Raw genomic sequence first — 10,416 nt, forward strand, 5'->3', positions numbered from 1 at the left:
AGAGAGTAATGTTTAGCCTTATATAAACCATATAATTTTTTTGATAGAATATAACTCAACTAACCATTTTTTCCAGCTATATATAACTTTACCCCTTATCTGCATACACACTAATCTCAAATTCTCGATAATCTTGACTTTGCAAGAGAATTGAGATAAGGGATTTATGCTGATTCTTCAAGACAAAAAATTTAATCCGTGTGATTATCACATGTGAAAGAGGTCAAGGACGACGAGCTGTAAAGATTAAAATAATTAAGATTGTTAAATCATTATTACTTTACTACTTTATAGAAATGGGAGTTTAGGGAACCAACGGGGGACGAACAGGGGTATAAAATAAAATACAAATGTTTGTCAAGGACAATTTTGTATTTAACCCTTTCATTCCTTTACACAGAAGCTTCTCTTCCTAAAGTGCTCAAAAATCTCTTTCTTTCTTTCTTTCTTTCTCTCTCTCTCTCTCTCTCTCTTCATATAGTCCTAACCCAAAAATATAACACTACTTAATAAAACCCAGAAAATTCCATTGAAAATCTTCCCCATGTGTTCAAGATCCTCCTCTGTTTTCCCGGGAATTCCATCTGATTCTATAAGTGGTTTTCTGGTAAGTTTCTCCATACACTCTTTGAATTTCTCCAGTGTTTCTATTGATTGCGATGGTAAAAAATCCTCTTTTTTGTTGGGTATTTTATTCCACTACTTTTGATGAGTATGTGATAGGTTTTCTGACCTTTATTTTCCTTGCTTTTATTAAATGACACTCCTTTTAAATTCAATCTGTTAGTAACTTTTTTTTTTTTTTTTACTAATTTAACTGATTGTTATAAAAAAAAAAAAAAATCTCTGTTTTCTTTGTTGGGTATATTATTCCACTACTTTTGATGGGTATATGATAGGTTTCCTGGTGGTTTGGTAGTTTATTGTAGTATTTTGTACTTGTGTGTTCCTAATTTGGCTGGGTTTACTCATGGATGTTTGAAAATTGGGTTTTTCCCCTTCTTATTTAGCTTGCCTTTCCCCCAGGGTTCTGTTTGATTATTATACACCCCTAATTGTTGGTATTTGCTTCATGTTACTATGTTAGGACTGAAGAAAATCGAAATAAGCACTTGAAATTTCAGCATAGAATGTAGCTTACAAGAACTAAGTACATAAAAATTTCTAAATTCAGAATTAAAAAGATAGAAAACAAACTGATTAAACTAACAGAAAGGTAGAAACAAAGAGCCCTAAGGCTCACCACCAATTGTGATGCAACCCACTTCAACATACAAACTGGTAGTAAATGTTGGTTATTTTCTGACGGATATGGTTCTAATTTTATCCCGTGTTGGTTTGTTATTTAATCATGCTCTTCTTTTCAATTTTCTAATTGATGGTAGTGCTATTTCACGGCAGTTGAGTTTTATGTGTTCATATGAAGTTGAAAATCTATTTCTTGATAGGGAAGCCTTAATTTTGAAGTTCATGAATTGTGCATCTCTCTAGAATAATGAAGTTTTGATTTTCATAGTGGAGATTAATTTTATGGGTTAGCTAAACTATTACTGTCGAAAATCAATTCATCATACTCAAGCCATTTATACATTTTACGTATACACATGTTGTCCACAACTTCTATACATATAATATTAGTTTTAACTTTTCAATACGTGATTACAACGAGTTTACAACACCATACAACATAATTTATTAAACAATGGAAACAAACATGGTTTAATAGAAAACAATATAATAATGAACCACGGGAAACAACCATCCAAACAGGGGGTTAGTTAATTTTGGCACAGAGAAGGTAGTTGAGTTACTTAAATAACTGAATGTTTGTTAAATGACCACTAGGTATTATGGTGTGCTTAGAGGTTCATAAATGAATTATTTGTTCATTTCGGAATGTGAATAGTTTGACTGACAAATTTGACAAGTCACTATAGGTTAGTTAATTTGGGACAGAAGAGGAGGTAGTTGAGTTACTTGATAAAACCGAATCATTGTGAAATGACTACTTGGTAATGGGGTGTATTTGAAGTGATTCCTGAATGAGTTGCTTGTTCATTTGAAATGTGGAACTTTTCATTTGTTGTCCAGTTTTAGTGGTCCTGGATCAGTTGGTTCGCATAAAAAATAAATATAAGAAGGTGAGGAAGGAAGATAGTAATAACTAATCGCTGGTGGAAGCTGCCAGAGATTTTTACTAGATCACATAAACTCTTAGGACTAATTTACTTGATGGAAATAGATAATTAGTTCATAAAATCCTTTTTAAGTCGAAGTTGGATAGCTAGAGATATAGTAGTATACATAGATGTAAGATAGCTGCAATATTTCTGAAAGGTTCCTTTTTTTCCTCCCCAGGACTTCTTACCTTATCACACTGAAAAATAAGAACACTATTTGGTATAGACATGTGATATTAATTATTTGTATAACTTTACCTAACAGTTGGCAGACACATGGCATCAAGATTAAACATCTATCAAATAACAATCGACACGCCAGATTAGACTTCCAAAGTCCAAATTGTGGACATGAGCCGTGAGTGAGAAAGTCCTGGGAAGAAAATCAGATTCCAAAATTTAATTTTGGAAGATGAAGAGGTAATTTTATCTATAGCATTATCATTTAATCTGCTTTATATGGAAGTATAATTTACGTGCATCTGAGACACATATTGAACTCTATAGGAGCACTGAATTAGAGTCGTTGTATATGGCGATGATATTGGGCATTATGCAGAGAAGCTTCAAATCTCGGAGACATATCTGATTTCCGCCGCAAGAGTTCAAGTTTCACCCACTTTATACGGCAAACCAATACACAAGTTTTATTGGGTACTTGACAAAGAAATTATAGTTGAACATGTCAAGCTAACTGACGAGCATGAGATACCACTCCCACCATCAACTAAGCTGAATATCACAAGTTTTGAACGCATCGCTCATATGACTCCTCATTCTTCTGTAGAAATTGGTATACCACTCCGGCCAATTACTAGCATGCTCGATTATATATGCTTATACATGCAAGTACAACATTCATTTTTTATTATATGCCCTTATTTTCCATTGGAAGTATATGTATATCCTTACGATGGATCCTCAAAAAATTAGTATTATATTCCCCGCACTCTCAGAAAAAAAGGGTTTCTACTCACTTTATGGGAGGACTTCAGAGAAATTAAAGGAACTGAGCTCCAAGCTAAAATGGGAAAGGATGAAGAGTTCCCTATAATCCTTGGAAGGAGTATAGGAATATCTTCTTATCAGGGTATGCACATATTAAAATATTTTACCTACAAATTTTTATTTAATACAACATTACACATGCATTGTATCATACAGATTTATCACTGCAAACTAGATTCAACTCAACAATACACATAAATCCCGCTTACCCACGGGCGTTGGAGCTCATCAATCGGTACTAACTTTTCTACCTTTACTTTTTAACATGCCCTTGAACAAAGATATTGAATACTTTATTTCGTGACAATAGGGCAAAAACAAACAAACACATGCTTTCAAGTTATGCATCAGCCCAGTTTCAACGTCTCTCGCAGAACTCCGCTTCCGCTGACAAGTTATCCCTATTGCAGAAATTTCAACACAGACTTCGGTAAGTGTTTCACTTAGGAGTCCGGAACCAAAATGATCCAATAAAGAACCAATTGAACCAAAATACCCTAAGAAAAAAAAAAGGACACCAAAATACCTTTAACGCACCTTTTTTATGCGTTATGTAAAAAGGTGTTAACGTCCCCCGTTAACATTTGTTACCCGAGCTTTAAAAAAAAAAAAAAAAAAACTTGCATAGCGCAGTAAATAGATGCGCTATGTGAATCCAATTAACAAGATTGTTATATTATAATTTTGTTGCCAACTTTCTGACAAATGGCATCATTGTAAGTATTACTCCCTCCGTTTTAATTTATGTGAACCTATTTGGTAGGCGATATATTTAAAAAGAGTGAAGACTTTTGAAATTTGTGGTTCAAAATAAGTTTTGAATATTTGTGTGGCTGTAAATCATTTCATAAAGTGAATTTGTTTACAAATTAGGAAAGAAGTCATTCATTTTGACACAGACTAAAAAGGAAATAGATTCGCATAAATTGAAACAGAGGGAGTATAATTTTGTTGTCTTAGAAAATGATTATAATTCTTTTCTAAATATTATATTTTCGGTTGCCTAAGACACTTAAATTAATAAGGAGGGGAAGTTATTTTTTGTAAGCATAAGCTAAGTATTATTTTTGGCCTTAGAAAATGATTATAATTATTTTCTAAAAATAAATATAAGCCACTTAAATTGATACGGAGATAATTATAATTATTTTCTTATAAAAAATGTAACACGCTTAAATTGGTATGGAGGGATATTATTTTTTCTAAGCATAAGTTAAGTGTTATATTTTTTTTGTTGTCATAGAAAATGATAATAATTATTTTCTAAATCTTATATCATCGGTTGATTTAAAAATGATAAATTATATTTTTAAAAAGAAAAGCAAAGACACTTCAATTGATACGAATTTGGGATATTTTTTTCGTAGGCATAAGCTAATTTTATATGTTTGGTTATCTTAAAAATTAATTATAATTATTTTTATAAAAATGTAAGACACTTAAGTTGACATGACGGGAAATTATTTCGAAGCATAAGCTAAGTGTTATATTTCTTGTTGTCATAGAAAATGATTATGAATTTTCTAAATCTTATATCTTCGGTTGTTTTAAAAAATGATTAAATTATTTTCTAGCCTAATTTTATATGTTTGGTTATCTTAAAAATTAATAATAATTATTTTTATAAAAATGTAAGACACTTAAATTGATATGAAGGGGATATTATTTTGGAGCATAAGCTAAGTGTTATATTTCTTGTTGTCATAGAAAATGATTATGATTATTTTCTAAATCTTATATCTTCAGTTGTTTTAAAAAATGATTAAATTATTTTCTAAAAAGAAAAGAAAAACAATTAAATTGATACGAATGGGATGTTTTTTTAGCAAGCATAAGCTAAATCTTATATTTTTGGTTGTCTTAAAAAATCTTTAAAAAATCTACAATTATTTTCTATAAAAGAAAGTAAGACACTTAAATTGATACAGAAAGGATATTGTTTTTCCTAAGCATGTGCTAGGTATTATAATTTTATTATCTTAGAAATGATTATAATTATTTCTTAATATTACATTTTTTGTTTCCTTAAAAAATAATTATAATTATTTCTAAAAAGAAAAGTAATACACTTAATTAATACGGAGGGGATATTATTTTTCATAAGCTAAGTCTCTTTTTTGGTTGTCTTAGAAAATGATTATAATTATTTTCTAAAAAGAAGTATAAAACACTTAAAATGATACAGAGATGTTATTATTTTCTTAAGCATAAGTAAGTATAACTTATATGTTTGGTTATCTTATAAATAAGTATAACTATTTTTTTATAAAAAAAGTAAGACATTTAAATTAATACGAGGGATATTATTTTTTCTAAGCATAAGCTAAGTGTTATATTTTTGGTTGTCTTAGAAATGATTATAATTATTTTTAGAAAAAAGAAAAGTAAGACACATAAATTAATACGAGGGGATAAGCCTATCTTTTTTAGAAAATATATATGATCTGTTTTAAGAAAATCAATAAATATAAAACTTAGCTCATTAATGATGCAACGCAAATAGACACGACAAACCTTCATTAATACTCCCTCCGTTTTAATTTATGTGAATCTATATCATTTTTAATCCGTGCAAAAAAGAATGACCTCTTTCCATATTTTAAAACAATTTACTTTTATGCAATGATTTATAGCCACACAAAATATATGTGCCTCATTTTAAGCCACAAGTTCAAAAGCCTTCTTTTTTTCCTTAAACTCCGTACCCATTCAAATAGGTTCACATAAATTAAAACGGAAGGAGCATATAAGCTGCTCCCTTAGCCTATTCTTAGACGGTGGATTAATCTGGAAAAATTTGTCTTTGCATAGCGCATCTATTTGCTGCGTTATGCAAGGTTCTTTTTTTTTTTTTTTAAAGCTCAGGTAACGAATGTTAACGGGGGACGTTAACACCTTTTTACATAACGCATAGAAAAGCTGCGTTAAAGGTATTTTGGTATCCCTTTTTTTTCTTGGGGTATTTTGGTTCAATTGGTTTTTTATTGAGTCATTTTGGTTCCGGACTCTTCACTTAGCTAGATGTGAATAGGTTTATTCATGAAACAGAGTAATATACATGTGTTGTTCATCTTCCTTCACATATTGGAGTTTTCTATGTTGACGCAAAAATGTTTATTTCAGAATGAGCTGCAAAAGTTTTGCGTGCTTGAATGTTCAGGATGTAAACCAAAAAAGTGCACGAAAGAAAGAAGAGAATTTGAATGCACAAAGTATAATCGGCATACAATATAAGTGCCTCGGTATTACATTTTCATTATACATATAAATTTCATCTCCACAAAATATAGCATATGTGTACAAATATTAAACTCAATATGGTTACAGGTGTACCTTCCGAATTGATCTTATTGATGGCAGTGGGTCGATTACAACAGTAATTTCTGGAGATATAGTTGAGAAGATGCTCTCCATGACAACAGAACATACATTTGAAACAACTTTGGTCAAGATTGCCCTTATTTATATGTAGTAGGATACTTCATATATGTTTTTGATTTGCTATTTCTGCAAAAATCAGCCACAACTAAATCGTTTTAGCATGTAAAACACTATCTATATAAGCGTTCACATCAGCTTCATGCTTATTAGATATTTTATTAAATCTAAGAAATGACTCTTCCTGCTTGCTGAATCAACTCCTTCCCATTGACCATGTTCATAAGATGTTGTCAGACAGACTGTTCCAAATTCAATTAAGAAAGTCATCCTGGAGAACATCGAATGACACACAGACAACTGTATCAATTATGTCCTATGTAGAAAGGGAACCAATCTTTCCACCTAGCATTAATCAGAGTAACACCAAAAAAATGAAGCCTCTAAGCACAAGTGCGGTAGACATGGAGAAAGCATGTATTGCATCTGACTCTTCAAGCATAAGGCTGAAAGATCAACCACCCACACCATAAAAAAGGTTGTAAAAGATCAGTCGAATTTAGTACCATCTGCTTAATTGATAAATGTATGATGTTCATTTGTAAGATATTTGTGCCTTCGACTAGATTGAACTGTCTTACACAAATAAAGTTACAGATTTGAAAACTACAATCACCTACATAACTTGTCAATCAGCTTAAAGGAACTACTTAAAATTGGAGTTGAGATGACTGTCAAAACTTCTCAATGTTTTAATTTGTATTGATAAATGGCTGGCTATGAGATAAAACTGTTGGTGCCTTAATTACTGGACGTATGGCCATACTTCTGTTCAATTTTAGGTGACCTATGTGGCATACAATTCAGAAGCTATTATATTTGCCTTTGTTAGTGTGTTGTTGATGCTCTAAGCAATGTGAATATTTGAAGAGGTGCGCCTTTTAAGGTTGCCAACAATTGAATAGCAGTTGTTTCATTAGAATGCTCATTTCTGATGTAGTTTCTACTACTTCACAAACTGTTACTTATGCCATTTAATTGCAGGAAGTGTCGTCTTTATTTTTGTGACTTTTGCTTATGGGAAAAGAGATGTTTTTGGAATCAAGTTTGTACAACTTTGCTCGGTAGGGAGGACTAATCATTGGGAACAGAGGAGGATGAAGTAACGAAGATGATATGCAGGTTATTCAGCTTTTTTTGGCAGCCTCAACGTTGCACATTCACACGTAAGTAGATATGCAGCCTTCTGTTAAATTTTTTATGGTGAAAACAAAAAAGCCAAATGTCAAAATGCAAATGTGGATTAAATTAAAAATTCAAGCTTGGACAGTACAATGGATGAATGCTTGAGTATATGTTTTAATTTTAAAGCTAAGAAATATATGTTTTGTTTTGGTCTTTTCTTGAGATAAGACACAATGGACAGTAGAATGGATGAATGCTTGAGGATATATTTTAATTTTAAAGCTAAGAAATATATGTTTTGTTGTGGTCTTTTCTTGAGATAGGACAAAAAATCCAAAAGATAGATTCTCACAAATCCTTCCTTCCCCTTTTCTATGATTATGTCCAACTTATCTTCTTGTTGTGAGGTGGTTTCTTACTTTCACCATTTCCAGTGTACCGTAACTGTTTGATGGTTAAGTAGGCTTAGAATTTAGCACAAGTAATATAAATTAGTTGTTAACTTGAGAAAGAGCCAATCATGGTCACCCAGGCTGCCGGTAGCACGAGTTCAATACCAAAGTAGAAGAATACCAGAGCTGAATACCAGTAGCTAGCACCAGAAGCGTGAGAGAGAGAAGTAGATGTCTCGGGCTTAGGTAGATTCTAGATTTGTCTATGGATACGAAAAAGAAAACATGTATACATAGGATTGTGTAATTACAAATTTGTCCCAAAATAAACTTTGCACATATTCTTCCTGTCATTGTCAACTTTTCACAGGTATTTCTCATCATATCTTTAAGTCTATTTAATGGTTTGCTACCTAATAGTGAGTTTTTGAGATCGAATGTCTGAGTTATGATATGGGTCATTACTTGCTATATGAGAAATCTATACTATAGTTTACACAAATCTAGCAAAGTAGTGTAATGTAAATGAAACACCAATCAGTGGCTAAGACTCTTGATCAAATGCAGGCCTTATGCAAGATCTTAGTAGTTGGAATGACACTTCGGAAGTTCAAACAGTTATCTCTGGAACTAATTCTGAATATTTGCCAAAACTAAAGTGAAGTTGCTTCAAAATTAGCTTCATATATTGATAGAGTGATATGATTGATTGTTGGTTAAAGCTATATCAGGAAAGTTGAGATGTTAAATATGTCAAGACACATGGTTGCTTAAATGCCCGTTTGCTCCTTTCTACTCTTATTCCAATTAAAATAAGTGGATTAGGAGCATAAGGGAATACAATGAATTCACGTCAGCGCAGCTTAATTCTATAGTAGAAGTATTTGAAATAGAAGTACGTTTACATACGTTTGACCTATAAAGTGTAGGTTATTTTCTGACGGATATGGTTCTAATTTTAGCCCGTGTTGGTCTGTTATTTGTATATTTATCCCATAATTTCAAAAATCTAGCTACCTTTTTTTTTTTTTTTTAAAAAAAATATATATATATATATAGGTGTGGGTATGGCTTAATTAGCAAGTAAAATGTACTCAGTAGTGAAAGATTTCATTGAGGATGTGCTTTTGTTTACACAATCTTATTTTCTGAAAACAAATCACATGTATCTTCAGATTTTCTAACAGTATAGGTTTCTTAAAGTCAAATGACTTACCCTGCTAGATACATTGGAAGAGCTAATATTATAGTGTTTAATGTTCTTGTATATTTGAATGAAAGTGCAATCTTAATTAAGTGAATTTCAGGTGTGGGCAGTTCTGAAATCTAAAATTTAATGTCCTTGTATATTTCACTACTTTCTCTATTTTTTCCCATTAGAAGTTGTCCGGAAATCTAAAATTAAACTATATGAGAGTCTAGATGTATCTTTCAAGTTATCTCTCTGTGATCTCTATTTATGCATTCCTCTTAATTTCAACTTCCTTAGTCGATGATTGGTGTTTTATATTTTTTCCAGGTACTTCAAAATACCTCCCTCGTTTATGTGGTTTTTGCAATAGCAAAGGTTGGCAACTAAGATTAAGGGATTGTAGCTCTTGCTTATATGAAATGATAGATGAAGATGTACTTGAAGATGTTATTTGAATATAGTTAGGCTAAACAATGTACTCATCTTTCTGTAGTTATGCTAAATAATGTACTTATCTTTTCTTATGGTATCCGTTTTTCATATATAACAAATCATTAAGCCTTCTTCCTGTAAGTCCATTGCATGAGTTGATAAATATTGAATTATCACTACCATCAACTCGCTACATTAACAACAAGGTAGCACTAGTGTATGTAATGCAAATTGTATTACTAGAAAATCGTAGCACGGGCCTTGCCCATCTAGTAATACCTAATTGAAAGAGATTTTATTAAGATTCATTCCCTACCTTTTAAAAGTTCTAGTACATAGCTTTACCCCAAAGGGCAAAATTTAATTTGTTGAAAGACAATAACACAACCAAAGTTATCATGTGTGAACCAATGTCATCATGACATTTTTTTTAGCTTCTCATTTGGTGTTCAATATTTATTTTGAGGTCCGATAAATTCAAACTTACACTAAAAAGTTTAACTTTTAGAAATAAAGCACTCTTTATCAAAGATAAGCTTATACTTAATGCTCAAATTCAAATATTTGATTTAAAATGTGGGTTGTGGTCTATGCAAGTCAATCCTTGGCAGTATGGTGCGGATTGAAAACATCAAAATATGCTACGGGG

At 31.5% G+C, this 10,416-nt stretch overlaps 1 long non-coding RNA gene across 2 annotated transcripts; it reads left to right on the forward strand.

Moving 5' to 3' along the window:
* The first annotated feature begins 6,672 nt into the window (after positions 1-6,672).
* On the forward strand, positions 6,673-9,816 carry LOC132031082 (uncharacterized). 2 transcript variants are annotated; one of them, XR_009408161.1, is made up of 4 exons: positions 6,673-6,721; positions 6,799-7,118; positions 7,615-7,792; positions 9,663-9,816. It is a non-coding gene; the product is annotated as an uncharacterized LOC132031082 (long non-coding RNA). The 2 variants fall into 2 exon arrangements; XR_009408162.1 differs by lacking the exon at positions 9,663-9,816 and having other exon boundaries at positions 7,615-7,819.
* Positions 9,817-10,416: the final 600 nt, after the last annotated feature.

This window comes from Lycium ferocissimum, chromosome 1 (genome assembly GCF_029784015.1).
Source record: "Lycium ferocissimum isolate CSIRO_LF1 chromosome 1, AGI_CSIRO_Lferr_CH_V1, whole genome shotgun sequence".
Taxonomy (NCBI): domain Eukaryota; kingdom Viridiplantae; phylum Streptophyta; class Magnoliopsida; order Solanales; family Solanaceae; genus Lycium; species Lycium ferocissimum.